The sequence below is a fragment of the Ambystoma mexicanum genome, chromosome 5q (assembly GCF_040938575.1).
Source record: "Ambystoma mexicanum isolate Mex_15411 chromosome 5q, UKY_AmexF1_1, whole genome shotgun sequence".
NCBI lineage: Eukaryota > Metazoa > Chordata > Amphibia > Caudata > Ambystomatidae > Ambystoma > Ambystoma mexicanum.
In genome coordinates this window covers 1308317302-1308338316 of record NC_090933.1, presented here as the reverse complement: position 1 = coordinate 1308338316, position 21015 = coordinate 1308317302, and the positions used below count along the sequence as shown (strand labels likewise).

Genomic DNA, 21015 nt, shown 5'->3' with positions numbered 1-21015 from the left:
CATTCCACATCTGACATGTTTGTCCACAGCTGTGCTGCTTTGGAAAATTTCCGGCAGAGGGCGTCCTGCGTCGATGGCGTCGAGCCGATATCCTTCGAGGGCCGACGTCACTGGATGTTATATATAGGACACACGTAGCATCTCCGGTTTTTCTGCAAACGTGTTTGCTTCGGAATCTCGGCGCACTCAAATGATGTCTGTCTTCCTCTACTACCCCGAGGTCGGACTTTAAAAAATGTCAGCACTGTGGTTCGAAAATCTCCATCACGGACCCGCACAACATCTGCCTCTGGTGCCTCGGCGAAAGCCATGCCTGCGATGACAGCCAGTCCCTGACGTCTAAGGCCTTGCAGGAGCGTAAGGGGAAATTGAAGGTAGGTAGGGTGTCTAAGCCCCGTAAATGGAAGTCTGCTGGGCTTTCGACCAATGACTCGAGGGAAAATCCAGGGGGTCTCGGTCTAGGAGTGGTTCCCGCCATTCCTCTGCCTCGTCGAGGCATTCTAGGAAGCGCCGTCACCGGTTGACTTCCTCGTCTGAGGACGACTCCGCCAGACGGTTGACTTGTCCCACCAAGTCTTCGTCGGCGGCCGAATGGGATTCATTCCGCCAGCAAATGTTAGCGATTTTTCAGTCGCAAGGCACAGTTCCATCCGTGCTTTCAAAAGAAGCCGGCACGGAACGGGCTCGGTCCACCACTCGCACTCCTTCGGGCTCGAGCGGTCAGCGTGATCATTAGGAGCAGTCGCTGTCCCGATTGGACAAGGACGATCGCCATAGCTGTGCCTGTGCCAGGTCCAGGTCCTCGACGCCATTGAAACCGTCGAAACCTATGATGACTTTGAAGAAGGCGCCAACGCCATCAGCGCCTTGCCTGTCGGACTCTCTCGGGGCTCCGACCTCGAAGTCCTCGACGCCGATTCCATCGGCGCCCTCAACGCCGTTTGTGGAGGTTTTGCCAGAGGGCTGTGGAACCTCCGAGGAAGGCTACCAGTAAGTCGGTGAGGCCCGTCTTTGAGCCTTATGCTGTTCCTCCTCCTAGATTGGATTTTTTCCAACCTTTGCAAGACATTTCAGAGGTTGACTGTCTGATCAGCAGATGGATTTGCCTGTACCTCCTGAAGTCCCTGATGACCTTTTGTGTGGGCACAGACACATGGAGGAACTGTCAGTCATTACATGACGCCAGTGGCCTCAACACATCTCCAAAGGTGGAGTTTGGTCGACCTGAGCCTGGGGCGCGTGCGTATTCCTCCTATCAGCGTCTAATGTCGAGGGTGACGGAGTACTTGGGGTGGTCTGCCCCACCTGTGGAGTTTGATCAAGATGACTTGACTGATATCCTGAATCAGGGTTCGTCCACTGACCCGGTATTGCCGTTTTTCTCATGGCTTTGCAAAGGAGGGTGGCGGTGGCCTGGACTGCTCTGGAGAGTCTGCCGGCAGTTAATAAGTCGTTTCTGAAAAATACTGCCCATCCGTTCCCAAGTTTCCACATGCCCAGAGTCTCCCAGCGTTAGACATTTTGAGGTTGCTAGGCCTCATGGCATCTTGCATTTTTCTGGTGCCAGAGGCCAGGCTGCGGATGAGATCCCTGCAGTGGGCTCTCAAGCTGCAGTGGTCGCAGTTCCCCGGCAGGATGTCGGATCCCGTTCAGATTCCGACCTCGGTCGCCCAGGATCTTCTATGGTGGGCCGACATAGGCAATCTGATGAAGGGGAACCATTTTGGTAACCATGGCTGTAGGTGACGATCGTGAAAACGCATTCCTCACAGGATGGGGCGCTCCTGCCAACGAGTTGACAGCCAGCGGCCATTGGTCTCCGGAGTCCAGACTCCACATCAATCTGTTAGAGCGGAGGGTCATCAGGCTAGCCCTGAAGGCTTTTCTGGCGTTTGTGCGGGGGAAGACTGTCCTGATTATGACAGACAACACAGTTGCCATGCCTTACCTCAACAAAAAGGGGGGGCGGCGCAGGGTCTCTCCCGTTGTGCACGGAGGTGATGCAGCTCTGGTTCCGGGCCATACAGCAGGAAATCTCGATCTCTGCAGTTCATCTGGCCAGAGATGAAAACGCAGTGGTGGACGCTCTGAGCAGGCAGAGCTCGGTCTCTCATGAGTGGGAGCTAGCTCGGGAAGTTCTTTTGGAGATTTTCGCCCTATGGGGGACCCCCCAAGTGGATCTCTTCGCCGCCAGCGTCAACTGGAAGTGCAAGAGATTCTGCTCGCAGGAATTTCCCCCATGAGTAGCCTTAGGGGATGCGTTTGTGGTAGTGATCCTTCCCACTGCTGTACGCGTTTCCTCCAGTCCCCGTCATTCCTCCAAGTGTTGCGGAGGTTCAGTTCCCGATTGATCCTCATTGCTCCGGCATGGGCCAGGAGAGCGTGGTACCCGGACCTTCTAGATATATCCATCTGCCCTCCACGCCGTCTTCCTTACTGAGACAATCTGCTCTCACAGGAGAGGGGTCGGGTTCTCCATCCAGAGGTCAAGTCTCTCATACTTCAACCTTTCAGATACCAAGAATGAAGGCTAAGGATTGGGACCTCTCCGAAGACGTGATGGAGGTGTTGCTTTCGGCCAGAAGGCCCGCAGCGAAATCCCTGTACAGTTACCGTTGAAAGTTCTGTGACTGGTGCAGGGTACAGAATGTGGATCCTTTCCAATGTTCCATTCCTTTGGTTTTGTCTTTTTTTGCTTTCTTTAGCCCACAAGGGCTTGCAAGTAGGTACCATTAAGGGTTACCTGGCGGCGCTGTCCATATTTAAGCGCTCGTCTGAGGAATGTACTTATTTTAAGATTCCTTTGATTTCCCAGTTTCTGAAAGGGCTAACTAATGTTTCCACCGTCGCCTGGTTGGGACTTGAATTTAGTTTTGAAAGTTCTAATGGGAGCGTTACGACTGTTGTCCTTTAAAACTGTGTTTTTTTTAGTTGTGGTTACTTCCATACGCAGAGTGAGTTGCAGGCACTTTCTGCCAAGCCACCCTTTACTGTTTTCCATAAGGATAGGGTTGTCCTGAGGGTGCGCCCTTCTTTTCTTCCGAAGGTTGTGTCAGAATTTCATTTAAGCCAGAAGGTGATTCTTCCGCTGTTTTATCCTCCTCCACATCCTGGTAAGGAAGAGGAGACGTTCCATAGGTTGGATCCTAGGAGAGCTTTGAGTTTCTATCTCTCACGGATCAAAGTGGACGATCAGCTCTTCGTTGGTTATGCTGGACGGTGCTTGGGTCAGGCTGTTTCAAACAGACCTTGTCCAGGTGGATTATTTTGACGATTTCCGAGTGTTACCGTTTGGCAGGAAAGGACCCTCCAGTAGGTTTACGGGCTCACACTACTAGGGGTGTGGCTGCCTCCACTGCTCACTGCTCTACAGAGGGGTGTTTCTGTTCGCAATACTTGTGAAGCAGCCACATGGGCCTTTGTCCATACCTTTGTGAGACACTATTCCTTGGACTCCATCCATGGGCAGGGTTTGGCCTTCGGTAAGGCAGTCCTCTATTCAGCCATTTGATTGGGCATTCTAAAATTATACATTTGTAAATTCGTTTTCCATCTCCATACTTTGGTACTGCTTGGGGAGTCTGTCATAGATGCGGAATACGTCGGAGTACACGATCCCTTTGATGAACAAGTTACTTATCATATCTGGTAACTTTCTTTCGAAGGGATGTTCCTCCGACGTATTCCACATCGCTTCTCCCCCCCCCCCACCAGCTCCTCTGGAAGAATTTCCTATCTGATTGCAGCTTACGTTTCCGCAAGGCTATCTGCAGTGATACTGGCAGGAGATTGATGCAACACGCTCTGGGGGGAAAAAACTACAACTACAACTGAGGCTTTGTGCGTCCTATATATAACATCCGGTAACGTTTGCCCTCGACAGAGACCCTCGGGGGACATCGGCTCGACGCAGGACGCCCTGTGCGGAAAATTTTCCAAAGCAGCACAGCTGTGGACATGCATGTCATAGATGTGGACTACGTCGGAGGAACATCCCATAGAAAGAAAGTTACCAGATATGGTAACTTGTTCTTCTTTATAGGAATTTATTTGAAAATGTTTAAAAATGTCCACGATTGCAGCGCTGACCTTGGTACACTTGGATTCTTGTGTAAAATTAAAAGCCAGGTCAGAACTACCAAGTGGACATTTTCAGTCTGTTTCACATCTTGATATGATTTAAACTGAAATAGGCCATATAAATTCAGACCATTCATGCTTCATTTGAAGTTAATTATTGAATTCCTCAAGCTTACCGCGTTCAAAAACTTCAGTTCGCCACTTAAAAAGCTCTGATTATACCTTGCATTCCAATCATATTCCATCAAACACTAGTCCAGCCAAGTTCTATTGGGGAAATGGACCTTCTATTTTGCACAATGTAAGGTTTTCTACAAAAATTGAATGCACGGTGGTTTGTATACAAAATAGTTTTGTCTATGTAATTTCCATGAAAATATCCAGCTTTTTTTTTAGTGCTTCCACAATCTATTTAATCACTGTCAGGAACATGGGTGTGAGCCCCCATGACGGAGTGGTGTGGAGCAAGGAGAGGCTGCAGCTCTGACGCAGGCACTCAATTTCCCAGAGTACCCAGGAGGAGCGATGGCATGTACAGGAGGGATTGAAAAGCAGACAGCATGCTCTCAACCTGCTTGTGATTTGCACCGGAAAGCATACATGCCTTGCGTGTGTTCCTTTCATTCCTGCAGCCAGCTGGAAGCACATGTTACACGCGGGTGAAATCTTTTCGTGTCGGGAGCCTGCCTTCTAATTGAGCCACCGGGCTGTCGTGGTGAATGTAATATTCTGCCCTGCGGGTACCCAGGCCAGGCGGACCAGGGGGGGCGGGGTGGGTGTAACCCAGCAGACACAAAGACTGCGGTCACGCAGCAGGATTCGAGGCAGGGTCACCCTACCTATGCCTGGATCACCTGACATGACAAAACGCTGAGGGCACCCAGTGGCCATCTCCGGACCGGGGGCAGCCCATGAGTACACGGGCTCCTCCATGGCCGGCCTGAGGACACCCAGGACAACACCAGAAGACAGCGACGGAATTGTCCAGCAGAGGCCCCGGCACTTCTCTGCCGGGTTGCCCAGCAGGGCTCTGCAGCATCACGTAGGTAGGTGCCCAGCAGGGGCTCTACAGACTTGGGGACAGACCGTCATGGACAGCGTTGCCCAGCAGGGGCACTATCCAGGTGGAGGGCCCTGAAGGGCAGGCCCTCAGCCAGCTGCGCAGCACCAGCATGGCACTGATAATAAAGGACCCACCACACCGAAGTCAGTTATTTCCAAGACTCACGAGCGGGAATCCGCTCATTCCTTTTATTAGTGTGGTCACGGACAGCACAGGCCCTGGGAGATACCATGCTCCCAGGTGGGGTGATGCACAGAGCTGAGTGCGGGACCCGAGAAACATCTTGGGCTTACATTGGGCCTCAGGGGATGCAGTTGCAGCAGGGCTGCAGGGGTGATTGCTGGTAATCCGGCTAATTGGACGCCCTGCGATCCACCGCTTCTGAACTCTCACGCAGGTTAAGTCAGTGGCATCAGGTAAGTGCTACCACATTGTTGCAATAGTGTTTGGTTTGTCTTCCTGCACAATTGGTTTACAGCTTTTAGTTTTTTTGTTTTCAATGTGGTAATGACAACATTAAATGTCAGACTTCTCTCATCCTCAGACGAATGAGGAGTTTGGAACAATACAGTGAAGTTTTGGACTAAGCAGATGAATCGCTTAACTGTTTGCGTCAGGAATTGGGGCACACGTTATGCATTGAGATTGCGTGTCCTGTGAAAGGGCTATGTTAAGTGTCAGGTTGGAAGATAAATTCATGCATGGGCAAACGACAAGTAATGTTAAAACATGGGCAAGACAGGGTTTTTTTTTTGAGGCATTTGGTATATACAGGTGACTGCATCAGAGTGAATTACTGGGTACTTCAACAAAGAGTGGAGTTCTGGAATAGAGTGGGAGTTTCAGGAATATTGTGCATTTTCCCCTTTGTCCCCCTTCCTATCATTACCTCTTCCTCATTCCGGTCATCCTAATTCCCTGTACCTGTCCACAACCTCGCCCCCACCTCCTCCCATTGTTTGCCTTTACGTGGCCTGTGTATCTCAAGTAGGCATCTCTTGCCAACCAAGGTGGCAGGGTCTTGTGCATGTGGCTTCCATGGTTGGGTTGAGGGTGCGGATAGCATTTAAGACAATCGCACACATTTTACCAACTGTGTCATTATAAGCTTTGTGATGGGAAGCTTAGGTAACCACGTTTTTTAAAAGGTTGCTCATGTTTGTCCTGCATTTAGCTTTGAAAATGAATATACAGACACACCTGCCTATTATCCCATGTCCCCCCCCCCCCCTCTTGTACACCGCCATTTACTTTAACTTTGGGTAGTGTATGTTTTAGGGTTCATGTCAAAATGAATTCAAATGCTTATCTTGCCCCAGGCAAAGCAACTGGGTCCCCTCAAGACCTTTTTGAAACTTTGCGTTCTTGTTTCTTGTTTATTCATTTATGAGGCTCCCAACCCTCAGTTATCTGGGTGCAGTACAGGTTACATAGGTTACAAGCATTTAGAAATAGTCACTGTCATGGCCATTGGCCCGGAACCACAGACCCCAAGCCATCAGAGTACGAGAGCAAGGGGTAACACAACCTTTTATTGTCCCTTGGGGACAAAACAGCATAGAGGGTCTAGCTGGACTCAGTCCTGGCGCCTTTGGCGCCAGACTCATGAATAAGTGTGCACTAGCACACTTTTATTTGGTGCAAGGTACTTCTTTTTTCCAGCAGGGGTCTCCACGTGGACTTGTTCAGGCATGGCTCATTGAGGGGGTTGGATTGCACATGCAGCATCCTTCAGGAGTGGCAGGGTGGGGACGGTGAGTCAAGACTAATGGGCGTGGCCAGGGCTAGACTATATAAGCCCACCCAGCCTGCATGCAAGCGATTTGCGTTATTCCGCTGAGGGCAGCGTAACGCTCACCGCCTCCTGAGCCCATCTTACCTTGTTTCCAGGTATCAGCCGCAGCACTTACCTCGGAATCTGTTTTTGGCAAGCATCATCATTGACTCTGGCATTCATCATCCATCTCCAGACCTCCGGAAAGCAGCGCTCCAGGCCGACATCGTGACACTACGAGCAATCCATCGGAAGACTGTGCCTGCAAGAGAAAATGATAAAGGCAAGGTTAGAATTGGCCAAAACATTATGTTTAAGGTCGCGCTTTGACAAATCCTCGTGCTTAAACTTAAACCAACATTCGCCTTCTATCGGAGCATCGCTGACTCCCTTCTCTTCCCATTTGGCCTCGCTCCATGCACCCCAACTATCGCTGGGCTGCATTTCATCTGTTGGGAGAAGCGAAGGAAAGACATTATTAAAAGATACGGACAATCAGGAATCAACATGGCAATATTTTAAAGCCATAAGACACTTACCTTCAGGAGTGGTTAAGCCACAGCTGGTCTGGGCTGCCACGCACAATGGGCCAGACAAGGAACTAGGTCCATCAAGATGCTCCCCTGCAGTGAGAAGCAGTACTGAGAGCTCGTCATTAATCAACAGGTGAGACTATATGGGTCGGCGCATGCTCACCACACTTTGGGAAGAAGGGTTCAAGAGAGACAGCAGCATTAGCACGATCTCTCGCATCCACGCAGGAGCAGTGTCAACAATTGTTGCAGCCCACAGCATTTAGCAGGGGAAGAAGCCTGATGAGGGGAAATCTTCCAGGGAGGGCTGCAACCGTACCCCTACGTCCCCGCAGGGACCAGGTGAGTGTAACGGTCACATTACGTTTAACATTATGTACAGTTTCTAGTATACGTTTAGTTTCTTAGTATATAAAAACAAAGATATGACAGTTGCAGGTGTCGTTAGCCACATAACGGCAGAGGCTGTTATATGTGAGTTGGTTGCTATACGAGTATATGGAGCAAACTTGTAAGTGTTTTGTTTCAGTAGTCCAGGGAGTGTAGCCATAGTTCGGCACTATTCAATGAAAGGATGGTGTAGCTCTTAATGCGTCGGGGATAGAATTCCATAATTGGCCCGCCATGACTTGAAAACTAGACCACCCTGATTTCTTTAGTTTAAATTTCGGGATTCTGAGACTGTTAGTTTGCGCCTTTCTGATGGGGCGTTCTGAAGTGTCTGAATCTATCCACAAGGTATTTTGGAGCCTTGTTGGTGAGACTTTTGAAAGTAAGGTTCAGAGCTTTAAACTTCTGTCTTTTATGGCCAGCCAATTGGTAGAGCGTCTGATGTGAGATGGGAGTTTTCGGGATGCGCAAGGGCCGTTCTCAAGGCTTTATTGTGGAATATTTGCAGTTTGATATGTTTACTAGTAGATGGTGTTGCAATAATCTAGCTTTGATGGGATGAGGGCACGTGCAATCGTGATGCAACTATCCGTGGAGGGGAATGGTTTGCATGCGTGGATCAATTTGCACGTGTAGCTGGTGGCTGAGGCTGTGGCGTTGATTTGTTAAGGTTTAGCAATCCAGATAAAAACCTAAGGTTTTTACCTCCTTGGATACTTTGGTATTCCATCAATGATGAAGGAATTATACTGGAGAGAGAGTTTGTTCAGATTGTTAGGTGAGCCAATGAATAAGAGCTCAGTCTTATCGTCGTTGAGGCACAGGCTGTGGGTGGCCATCCAAGTTTGTATGATTAGGTAGACTTTGTTGATTAAGGCCACATTTGTGTCGTCCACTTGGATTGGGATGAGGATCTGGATGGCATCAGCATAGTTCATATTCGAGACACCCAGACTATCAAGTATATCAAAAAGAGGCTTAGTGGATATATTGTACATGTTTGGAGAGACACAGGATCCCTTTACTTTAAGAGATTTATTAGACGTATCCATGGACCATGGGGCTTGGGGGTGCGACAGGACATATACAACATAGAAACAAGTAGGCCCTGGGGAATCCTATATTCAGCTGGCGAAAAAAGCTGTCTATGTGAACAGATAGAGTTTTCAGTTTCTTTTTAAATGTTTCAGTGCATTCCAGGCATCTCAGCCCTGGATTGGTGCAATTGCCAAGAAGGCTGTGTTGGACACTCTTAACAGTACAGCATTTGGGAGTGGTGAGAAGATTCTGATTATTAGATCTTAATATGTCATTGCCTCTTGTGACCAGTAGTTGTAGATATCCTGGCATCTTACCCGATCTACACCTCTGAACAATGGTTAGGATTCGGAAACTGATCCTCGCTTCAATCGGTAGCCAGTGTAGAGAGCGTCTAGCTGAAGTGACATGGTCCCTGTGTTTGGGCCCCAACACTACTCTTATGGCTCCATTCTGACAAACTTGTAGTTTTTTCTGGCTAGTTTTATCAATACCTATGAGTAAACTGGAGCAGTAATCAATTTTTGCCGCAATGATTGCTCTAGCAATCGTTTCTGCATTCTCTTGGGAGACCAAGGGTCTTAAATGAGCGAGCAATTTTTTATATAATATGCGCATGACGACACCAGGCTGCTTACATATGGTCTCATGGTAAGATGCTGGTCAAGTACTACTCCAAGAGTTTGCACTTTCTTCAGCGGAGCAATAATGTATGTTCCTATGTGAAAACTCTCATATGCCATGCCTAGTTTCTGTAGCATACGAATAGACTCAATTACCATCAGCTCGGTTTTGTCCTTATTGAGTGCTAATTTATTGTAGATCATCCATGACTCAATGAGGACATAGTTTGTTAGCTTCTATTTCATCCAATTCATGATTCCTGGTAAGGGGATGACAACGTTGCGTGTCGTCAGCAAAATTTGTTAAAAAAAAAAAAAATACGCCCTCATGTGCCAGCCTAGCAAACAGTGGGACAGTGAAAATATTATAAAAACACTGTGGTGCATGCCCCTTTAGGGACCCCACAGCCAACATTAAATGGTACTGTTTCAGCTTCTCCAAGATAAACCCTACTTTCGCGATTGCCGAGAAAAGGACACCCATTGAATAGCAAGTGTGAAAAGTTTGCGACTTCCTTTTATCTGGTGGACATGATTGAATGGTCCACCAGGTCAAAAGCAGCCGATAGATCCAGCAACATTAGTAATGAGGCTTCATTCCTATCCATACGAGTAAGTAGCATAGATTTAAGCTCAATGAGTGCAGTCTCAGGACCAAACCCCACTTGAAAGCCCGATTGATGGTCCTTAAGGACAGGATGGGTGTTAAGATGGGCTGAGATTTGTTCGTACGCCACACAATCTAGGATTTTCAGTAGAAAGGCGGTATTGGTAAGGGCCGATAACTACTAGGCAAATCGGGTGACAATCACCCATGCCTTTTTTAGATCCTGGGGGAACCATACCGGTTGTCAAAGAGGTATTAATAAATGTACATATTGCTCCTCACAATGTGGAACTAGCATTGTGATTTGGTACTGGGTCAGCCGCAGAGGTGGGTGAAAACGCCCTTATGGTTCTATTATCTAGGAATTAATTGATCCATGAGGTTGCTTCCTTTAAAAAGTGGGCGGCTGATTTGAGATGGTTGCACAGAACTTTATGGTCAACCAAGTCGAAGGAGCGGGTAGGTCCAGAAGGAGAAGAATGGCAGCTTCTCCTTTGTTCTTTCTTTCATCCATTTGGTTCTTTAGGTCCGTCTCTGTCCTGTGTCTTGGTCTGAATCCCGATTGACGGGTACCAACTAAATTGTTAGTCTCCAGATACGATTGAATGTGGAGGTAAGCAGCCTTATCAAGGATTTTTAGTAGAAATGGTACTGTTGTGAGTGACCTATAGTTGGTAGGGACGCTTAGGTCTAGATTAGGATTTTTTAAGAGGGGTAGTACCCAGGCGTCTTTCAAATATTTGGGAACTGAGCAGATTTTGAAGGAAGAGTTACTGAAGGTGGTAATGAACTGAGCTAGGTCCCTAGCTGCTGCTTTAATAGGTGCTGGGCTGGTGTCCCCAAGGCACCTGGAGGGTTTAAGTGAAGTGATATTTTCCACTTATGGTATTGAGATGGGTTTGAATTTAAACTGATTACTTGGTTTAGTTTGGCAATTTCCTTTAGTATGGTTTCTTGAGTCGCTAATACAATCTTATGTAATGTGTGTTTTTTTTTGGCTGCAAATTTCTCTTGGAGCACGGATATTTTGTTGCAAAGGGCATTTTGGATATCCTTACACCAGATTTTGTCTTTGGTGCACGTGTCGTTAGGAGTGGTAGGGGATTCTTGTTCTTTTAGTATGAAGAAAAGTTCCCTCGTGCTTGAATTTGCTTTTTTCATTCTTTGAAAGTCTTTTTTTGTTTTGAGTCATTTCCTTTTTATTCTATCTGCAATAGAAGTGAGGGTATTCTTCTGTTCAAATGGGTTGTTTTTCCAACTAGATTCAGCATGTCTTTTCTCATTGCGTAGGGCTTTCAGGCTGGGGGTAATCCAGGAGTTCAAGCGAGCTCTGGGTTTCTCTTTGCTTAGTTTAAGCAGGGCAATCGAGTAGATGGCTAGGGTGTTAGTATTATTGTATAGGTCAACAAGTGCTGTAGGGTCAGAGCTAAGGTTAGCTGGGTTGGTGATGGGTTGGATAAAGGGGCTAGAGGTTGACTGTAATATTCTGTTTATTTCTTGTTTGTGCTGGTGGGGCCATGCTCTTGGCTGAGTTGTTTTGTAGGATGTCTTGTATGGTGAACAAAATCAAGTAAAGATCTGTCCAAGCACAGGGTACAGTTCTGGTTATAATGGTTATACAGTTGATATCTGCGATCAAATCCAAGGTTCAGCTTTTTGTGTGTAGGTGCATTACTTCTGATGGTAAGGCCTGCTTCCATGATTGTTTTTTTTAAGAACGTATCATTGGCATAGTTAGGGTCATTCAAGCCTAAGTTGAAGTTTCCGAGTATTCTAGTTTGACACCCCGGTTTGGTGTTAGTATTGAGGAGGGCAGTCTTATCTTCGTCAAATGACCCGATAGGGCCGGGGGGGTTGGGGGAGAGAGTCTATAAACGAGGTGCATGGTAATGGTACGTGAGGCTGATGTGGGTAGTTTGACTGAGAGGAGTTCAGCAGAAAGTAGAGGCATGTGCTCAATAGCTCGAAAGCCCAAATTGGATTTGGAGATTAAGACGATGCCCCCTCCGCCATTTGGAGGTTTCTCTATCTAATCTTTGGATAGTGTAATTCTCTGGACCAGCTAGAGAAAGGGCCAGCCCAGCTGCGCTGTGAAGGCAGGTGTCTCTGATGGCTAAGAAATCTAACTGGTTGGCCGTGATGTCAGCGATGTCAGTAGCATGGGATACTAATGATCTGGCATTAATTGGTGCCCCTTTCATCTCTTGCAATTTCTTAAACATCTTCTTGTCTGAGCAGTTGGAAAAGGGGTAAGGGATGCCCTGCTCAGCATTAGGTTTAGGTTTGGAATTCATTGTGTGACTTAAGGGAAGTCGGAGTGTTTCCTCTGGTGGAGGAGAGTTTGGCGAGTCTAGTTCCTAATCTGAGATTTCCCTAATTTATGGTGCATGGTTGGTTGGATTTAGGTCTGCTTGCGAGCTGAATCCATTGGGCTGGCGTTATTAGGTCAGGTGAAGGTTTAGTAGTTTGAGATCAGAGGTGTTCCTGTATGGGAAAGGGCATTGTCAGGAAGTAGGTAGGCCTGATTAGGTTGGAGTGTGGTAGGTTTTCTAATCAAGGAGTATCTAATGGCCATGTTGGTGGTCATTTTAATTCTTCCCAGATGTGGTGAGGGTGTCGCCAAAATATGAACCCTGGGGATTGTATTATAGTTCTTTCCTATTATAAACTCGAAACACGTCCCAAAATCCAAAGAAGTAATACAGACTGCCTCCTCTATTGATATTTCAGGAGCACACCCTGAACTGCTGGAGGACTCTTCTGGAATTGAACACGAGGAAGTGCTTACTCCGGTGTTGGGGAGAATTCTCATTTCATGGCTAATTTCCCTTACCTATAGAGTCCCCCAGCAGCTTTGCTGGATTTGAAGGGTTTATTTCTTTTTACCTGCTAAGAGTGAGACTCTTTCCCACTCTTAGGCATGTTTGCTATGTGTGTTCTAGGCTATTTTTGTGTTTAATGCCTATGGGATCTTTTCTCTCACCCATAGGAACCATCTTTATGCACATGTGTGTCACAGCACCCTCCGTGCCGTGACACAGGGGTGTCGTAGCAACCCCCAAACATAGACTCCATACCCTGGGACTGACTGTCTCCCAGGGCATGTAAAGTCCCCATTGACTTTACTAGTCGATTATTATGAACTTAACCAGTACACCCAATCTTAATATGGAAGTACTGGAAGGGGTTAATAGTTTTTCCCCTATGTTCATTTTCAAGAGGGTACCTTAAAGTCCCCCTCTACAAAGTTTCTGGCTGGTGGCAGTGGTTACTACCTTTTTTTTTATATTCAACTGCAAATATTTCTCTATGGGATTTTCCCATTGTTCGAGGCTACCACTTTTACTGACCGCCTCTAACATACCGCCGGTCTGCTTTTTTTTTTTATTAACTTTACTCCGGTAGGTTTTATTTGCCAGAATTTTGATAACACTTCTTTCTCGAGTCTTACTCCATTTTCCTAACCCAGGTCGGGGATCCTTTGTTCGTCCTTTTGGCGGGCTTCTGCCAAGAAGCCCTCCTTTCGGCGCCACTGAGTCTGGGGTTGGTCTGTTTGGGAGGGGGAGTAAAACCCCCAGACAGAGTGCCACCGCAACTCAGGTCGCACTCTAACCTGATAGGCTGGAAGGTCTCCCGCCATGATGACCACTCCACTGTGTGAGTGACAGCTAAGCTGTATGAATGGGTCTCTTTCTGCATAAAAGCAGGGTCCTGAGGACCGGAAGAGCAAGACGGAACTACGGAACCGAAGGGAAGAGAAGCCAGAGACCTCTTCAGCATCTACACCACTGGTGAAACCCTGCCGGATCGTCTCACCACTTTTCTTCCACACGACGAGAGGAGATCTTTAGCGGAGGAGCCTCCTTCCCTTGAGCTGGTGGGGTCAACCAGTTCACCTATCGCATCCTCGGACCTGCCTTGGTCGACTCGACAGTGCCCCGCACTTGAAGACCGTATAGCCAAGCAGCTATCGACCCGGACCGCGATTAAAATGAGCTTACCTTTTAAGCTTTGTTTGGCAGCACCGCGGTTGGTTTCATCCCTGGGTAGTGCGGCGACTCGAACATTCCTCCTCGACTAGAGCCTCTCTTCCTCTGTTGCACCCCTCGACCTGCAGGGACTACCAGGAACAACCGCCGCTGTAGGAGGAGCCATCTCTCCCTGTTTAAGGTACATTGTTCCGCCCTTTCTCCGTGGTAGCTCTAAACGTGTTTTTAATCCTTTAACTACTTGTGGGGTCGGCCACCCTCTCTCAACATTGTCTTTCGCCTTGCATCTACCTCTTCAAAAGTTTTCTACTAAAGACTTGACTGTAGCTACAAGAACATTTTTGCTCTTAAGCTCTTGGTCCTGTACCACTGACTCTGGCTCAGGCCTATTGACTCGGGCTGATTTGTTAGATCTGCTCTCACTAGATTAGTTTTCAATGAGAAATGTGTTGATGCACCTAAATCTTCTAAACCCCTCTTGTGGAGTGCCATTTTGCTCAGTTTTCACTATACCGCAAACTTGTCTACAATTGAATAGGGAGTTGTAAATGCTTTTCTTTTGACTAAACTTAACTTTATTAACTGTGATCTATGTGTTGACTTAGAAGTGTATAAAAATAAATATATATTCTCTTTTTTAATACAACACTTTGGTTAGTGGTTCCTTGCTCCATAGTACTGTACTAACTATTGTCTCAACCCTGAATACTGCTCATCTCCCTCTTGAGATAAGTCTGACTGCTCAGCCACAGCTACCAACTTAAACTTTGTGGTACAGACTAATACCAAAGGGGATTTATTGCTCTCACCTGTAGTCCTAATCGGGGGTAGTGCTCCCTAAGGGAAGTGCCCTGGATTCTGCCTAACACCCGCCAGTAGCTGAATGGAAAACAGCCACTCCTAATGACTTTAGGTTTATGGTGTCTTTGGCAGGAACATGCCCCAACCAGAGCCGCACCAGCAAGCTTGTACCCGACCTCCACCAGCTACATGCCACCAAATTGAATGTCATTATGCAGTCAGGAGTGTAGAACTAATTCACTGTCAAAAGCTTAAAGCAAAATTGTAGTTTGTTTCTTGTGCAAGAATGTGAGCAGGGGCAAGTTGGCGTCACATCAGGGTGCACTGTGCTAGAAAGTCCATAAGTAGATATGGAGTGAAGCAGGCAAGAGAAGCAAGACTGCTGGGCTGCTAGTGGAGAAGCAAACTATGAGAGATGCAGCAACAAGATTGTACGGTATCGCAGGCAAGAGGCAACACTGCTTGGGTGCTAGTGCAGAAACAAACTATGCGTAATGCAGCAGCTAGAGTGTAGGAGATCGCAGGCAAAATGTGCCAGCTGAATCTAGTTAAGGTTTGGAAAGAGACCCCTTATTACTGAAAACGCCCCATTGCCTGAAAACTCGAGGCTGTGCTCCTCTCCTTTGAGAATCTTCGCCTCTGAGAACTGATGGTGTGCGCAGCACTAAAATGGAAGATTCTGTGCCCCATTTAGTTCGCTAGGTCCGCTCTTCCAGAGATGTCTGAAAAAGAGCTGCAGAGGGCACTGCAGAAGAGCCAGAAGGCTCATCTCAGTTTTGAACTAATGCTCGGAGCACGCAGCTACATGCCTTTAACTGTGAACTTGTTGTCATTTACTTAGGCACAAACTGAACAGACAAACGGTGGCAAAGGGCTCCAATATTCCACGCCCTGCCATGTTTTCCAAGGCACGATGCCAACTCGGACTGCTTTGTGTTGTAGCACTTTGATCAGAAGTCGGACAAGGCATGCTATATTTACGTGCAACTTTAAGTGCTTATCAGTGCCGTTGTTCATGCTCCTGAAGTTGGATCTGTCCCAGCAGAGCGTGGCAGTCCTAGACCTGGCTCAGAACATGCATTCCATTTTTTGTACATGTGACAGCAAAGTTGATAACAAAGTTCCTAAAACACCCCAACCTTGCTGATCTGCTGCAATGCTTGTAAGATTTGAGTATACTTCAGCCACCCCTACACTGCTTGCAATGATTTGGCCTGCTTCCAGGACACACATCACCAAATAAAGCTGGAGGTTTTGACTTGCTTGAACTTCCCCCTCTGTATGCTTGAACGGCTCACTGAACAATGTATTGCCTTAATTGACTACTTTTATTTTTTACTGTGCATTAGTCACATCCCAGACTTATTACACACATTGTCTTGTTTTACACATAAGAAATGTACAAACAATTAGATGTATAACATATCAAATGCAATGCAGCAAAACATAAAAGGCAATTACTCGATAAAACTTTGTAGACGTGAAGAATGTCTGTCCTGTTATGTTATTTTACATTTGTATAGCGCCCTATGTATCATTAGTATGATCTCAAAGCGCTCTTAGTTTGAACGCCCTTGGGAACCTCAGTCAAGTCAGTTGAGAGAGAGTCGTAAAGTGCGTGGCCGCACCAGGTATGTGTGCAGCTGGTGTGGTTGTTGCATGATGGCTGCTTCTTAGCGGTAGGTGTGGTGCTGAGATAATCAATTGAATGTGTTCAGTCTGGAGGGTAGACATCCAGACTGAGTTCTGGCTGCGTTAGGCCTGAGGAGACGCCTAAGCTAGCTGGTATGTGCTAGCTAGCTGTCTTTTATTAGGATGATGGGTAGTTTGATGGGTCATGTTAGTATGAGAACAACTTTACCGAATGTGTCCTAGTACTGCTGTGTTCTAGTTGAATGGTGGTGTATAGGAGAGAGTAAGCGTAGTAGTGTGAGATTGTGGTAATCAGTCAAGTTTATGCGACCAGGCACACTCGGTGAATGGTGGGAATACCTTCTAACTTCAACTCTAATACAGTGACGCTATTAGGGCACATTCAATGATGTTGGGAATACCTTCTAACTTCAACTCTAATACAGTGACGCTAATGGGGCATACTTCTGAGTTCAACTTTAACACAGTGACACTATTAGGGCACACTTTCTAGATTCAACATTAACACATTGACGCTATTAGGCACGCTTTCTAAGTTCAGCTTTAATCTAGTGATGCTATTGGGCCACACTTTCTACGTTCAACTTTAATACAGTGATGCTATTAAGGCATACTCAATGATGTTGGCACTACCCTCTAAATTCAACATTAACACAGTGACGCTATTAGGGCGTATGCTATTTTTCACAATTCCGTTTCAAATGAATTGAAAAAACGATTATGGTGTTGAACCAACTTTGTAGTAATACTGTATCATGTGCCAAGAGCAGCACATCAAATACCTTCACCCACTACAACTTCCGACACTATAAATAAAAGCCACTAAAAGCAGCATGTATGACATGCCAGATGGGTGAGAAAAGGAGTATTGGTTAGAGAATGGATTTTTTTAAAATGCAGTCTGAAATCACCACGCTTTAACTGTCGCAATCATCCCATAACCTTTTTTCTAATAAAATACCAATGTGACATCTTCCACACGTACCATGGATGCAACATTCATCAGATGCCAGTTTCGTCCTCATAAGTACTGAGTGCCAGGCTAATCAACAGCAAGACTGACACATTGAAGCCAAATCATTAAGCACAAAAAAAATTCTGAATAGCTGGCCCATCATCTCTGGACTAATTTGCCAAATCTAAAACCTACAGGAATGCATTTCAAAACGTGTGCTCAGCAGATGGCGGTTGGGTTCATTACAGCAAGCAAGAGTAATGAAGTCAGTTGATGGTCCAGTTGACTTGGTGTTATCATGGCTCTGGCCTTAAGGAGCAGGCCATTAATCTAATAAGGCAGGACTTCAATGAAGTTGCAAGTCCTTTGCAATTCTGGCTTAATTCATGAACTCTTTCAGGGCCACTTCAGTCAAACTTCCCTCCCAGATGGTAGAGAGTTAGCCTCAAACCTAGCTGATCAGCATCCTCAAAACCACCAGCTGGCTTCCAGACTGGCATGCTAAATTAATCTAGCACTAGCCTGCACTTACTATTTGAGGACCCTTATTTTCAAAGTAGTACATCTGGCCCACCGCTATATATTGAATACTTGCCCCAATTAACCAGTGGTTCTGCCTAGCCCAACATCATCTGTAAACCCTGTGACGAATCTAGGGAAGTCGTCCTGTCTCCCTAGGTCCCCCTTCCCTCCTCTGCCTCTTGAGGCTAGGGAGGTGAGCCTGCCCCGCAACACCCTGTTCGAGGCAAGTGAGTTATCACTGGCAGACTCCCCCTCTCCCCCCCCCACCCTCCCCCACCACCCTATGGGCACAAGGACTCCCGTTCCTTAAGGATACCCCAAAGTGCCATACTTGGGAATTTCAGACCTACAAAAGAATGTACAATACAGAGACTTGTGTGAAGAGAGAACTAACATTATTGCCAACAAGAAAGAGCAGATCGATTTAAATGGAAATCCCCATTTAAATGGGATGAGGGGGCTGGAGCAGACAGACGTTGCAAAAAGCAGAGGGAGAGGCACACCAACAGCAGCCAGGGAAGGCTCGGTAACACCTGAGATAGGAGGAGACTCTGCAACCCGCAGAGCCCAGATTAGAAACTGCTCTGGAGCCAAAAGCAGAGCGCTGGAGGCGCAGCATCAGTTGAGGGGATGAGAAGTTGATGGTGGACATGCGTTTCATAAAACAATGCCGAGAGCACTAGGCGGGCGAAGCTGCACACCGCCCAGATACCTGCAGGATGCCAATCCGTCCACAAGATGAGCAGGGGCCCCAGAGTAACAGAGAAGCCGAGAATGCGAAGAGACACCCAGAGCGAATGGGAAGCCCCAGAGACATTGTCCCATAGAATCCACGATAATGGGGAAAGCGGGAGATTCGGGGGGCCGCTGGGGAATCGTTCTGGGACTGCTCATACTTGTCCCAGTCAAATAGACGAGAGCATAACATGGAAATTAAGAAAATGTAATGATGAGAAACAATTGCAATAAATGTTGAGAATCTAAAACCAAGCCTAACGCCTGGGGTGAAAGGCTGAGTGCTATGTGTGTCAAAAGACAACTAGAAAGAGAATGCAATGAAGAGAAAGAATACTATGAATGAAGACAAGAAAATCTCAAGCGGGAGAATTGTAGGGTCTGCATAAAAGGGGAAAGTACCCCTTTAATGGAAAAGGAAAGAAGGGAACATAAATGAAAGAATGTATTTAGTTGAAATCCAGAAACCCTAAAGTCCATACAAGACGAGAACTATCCAGGAGAGAAGTGAAACATGATCACCCTGAAGACCAATCCCAACTGGGTAACGAAAGATGCGCAAAACCTATTAATATGGATCAAAGTATTCGTCCAAGGTCAAAGAAACCACATTTTGAGAAAGAACAAGTCTAATAAAATATTGATAGTCACAAAAATCACCTATTAAGAAGAACCAAGAAGACATTTGCAAGGAGCAAAACTAAGGAGAAGGGAGCCATTCTCTGGTCTTTAGTTTATAATAGTGGTAGGGTTCATTTTTGGAATGTTGAAATACTTTGGGACATTCAGACAACTGACAAACACCTTATTTTGATAGGTAGGGAATACCCCTTAGCAATAGGGAAAGTTAGGCCTTATTCTTTAATAAACCCATATTTGTAATGTCCTCTGTGTGTCCCAGTCCTCCTCCTGTCCCACCACACCCGCTAGGTGTAAGTGTTTGACTCCCATGCTGGATGAGCTAGGACCTCAGGTGCTAATGGTAAGGTTGACGATAACGTAGTCCCTACACTAGTGCAATATAAAATAAAATAATCCTTTAGAAACACTTGAGCTTTGCATTCCTAGAGTGAAAAGCACAATAACAATCTATAAATATAACGCTAGGAAGCGATGTGCATCACCATGTACGAAACAGCTGTGTGAATAGGATACAGTATTGTCACACTAAGAATGAAGCAATGGTGGGTGTGGCTAAGGAGCCATGGAATAGGACGCGATTCCTGTGGCTCCTGCTCATCCGAAAATGATTCTGCCCTGAAACAGAGGCGAAAATGAGCATTAGTGCCTATTAATTCAACACTGCTTTAATAAAGGAGGTGTGTACCACAGACTGGAAACAAAGCATAGTGTTGGCAGAGAACAGGCCACTGATGTCTGCGACCGAGCGGGAGGACAAAAGATGGCGGCTTCAGGAAGACTAGTCTACGTGGGTGCGGGACACCACGACAAGGTACAGCTCCTTTGAGTGACACCCAAAATTGTTGGTTGCCGGGGAAGAAACCCACACGGGATTGACATCCGGGTCGGGTTTCCTTCAATTGCACTGTAGGTAGGTGCTATAGCTGCGTGGGTGCCGGAGACAAGGAACCCATCAAGCGAGGAGCAAGTAACTCGGGTACTCTCTACCGCAAGAAACCGAGGAGCTATGGTATGATGGCGAATAAATGACGAGCAAAAAGCTTGAGTGATCGAGGCGTCGCACATCACAATAGCATTTACTGCGCTGTACTCTGATGCTTGGTCGACTCTAAAGTTAAGTCGGAAAGAAAACTGTGCCGGAGTAAACACTGGCCTCTCAGGACGAAGTGACCCCTGCAAGCCTAAGCTGAAAGACGTGCAGAGAATACAATCAGCACAAACCACTAACAGCAGACTAGAAAACAACCACGCAGCGGCTACCTGAAACATATTAGGCACGGCTCCTAATCCCACGTCCAGGCAAGCGTAGCGCTGGAACGGGGCCCGTGCAGGACAAATGGGGAGATAATTGCAAGTACCAATAACCAAGCCATATCAGCGACACTGGCAGAATTCAGGCAAAACATGGAGAAAGCCGCAACGTGAACCCTAAGGATGATGGGATGTTGCATGTAGGAGGCAGCTGTCAGTCATGGTATGCTGCCGGGTGTAGTGCCTGTGGCAGCTGAGCACATGAATAAGCATGCACGTGCGGTTCAGAGGCAAGACGGAGTGGTGAATGATCACCCATACGCGGTCCAAGGCCGTAACATTGATAAAGCTTGGGAGTG

The 21015-nt window shown here is 46.8% G+C and overlaps 1 protein-coding gene across 1 annotated transcript in view; it reads left to right on the top strand.

The window, feature by feature from the left end:
- Positions 1-21015, top strand: part of DGAT1 (diacylglycerol O-acyltransferase 1) — a 1493476-nt gene that overhangs the window by 546946 nt on the left and 925515 nt on the right. The gene's annotated exons all lie outside the window — the stretch shown is intronic.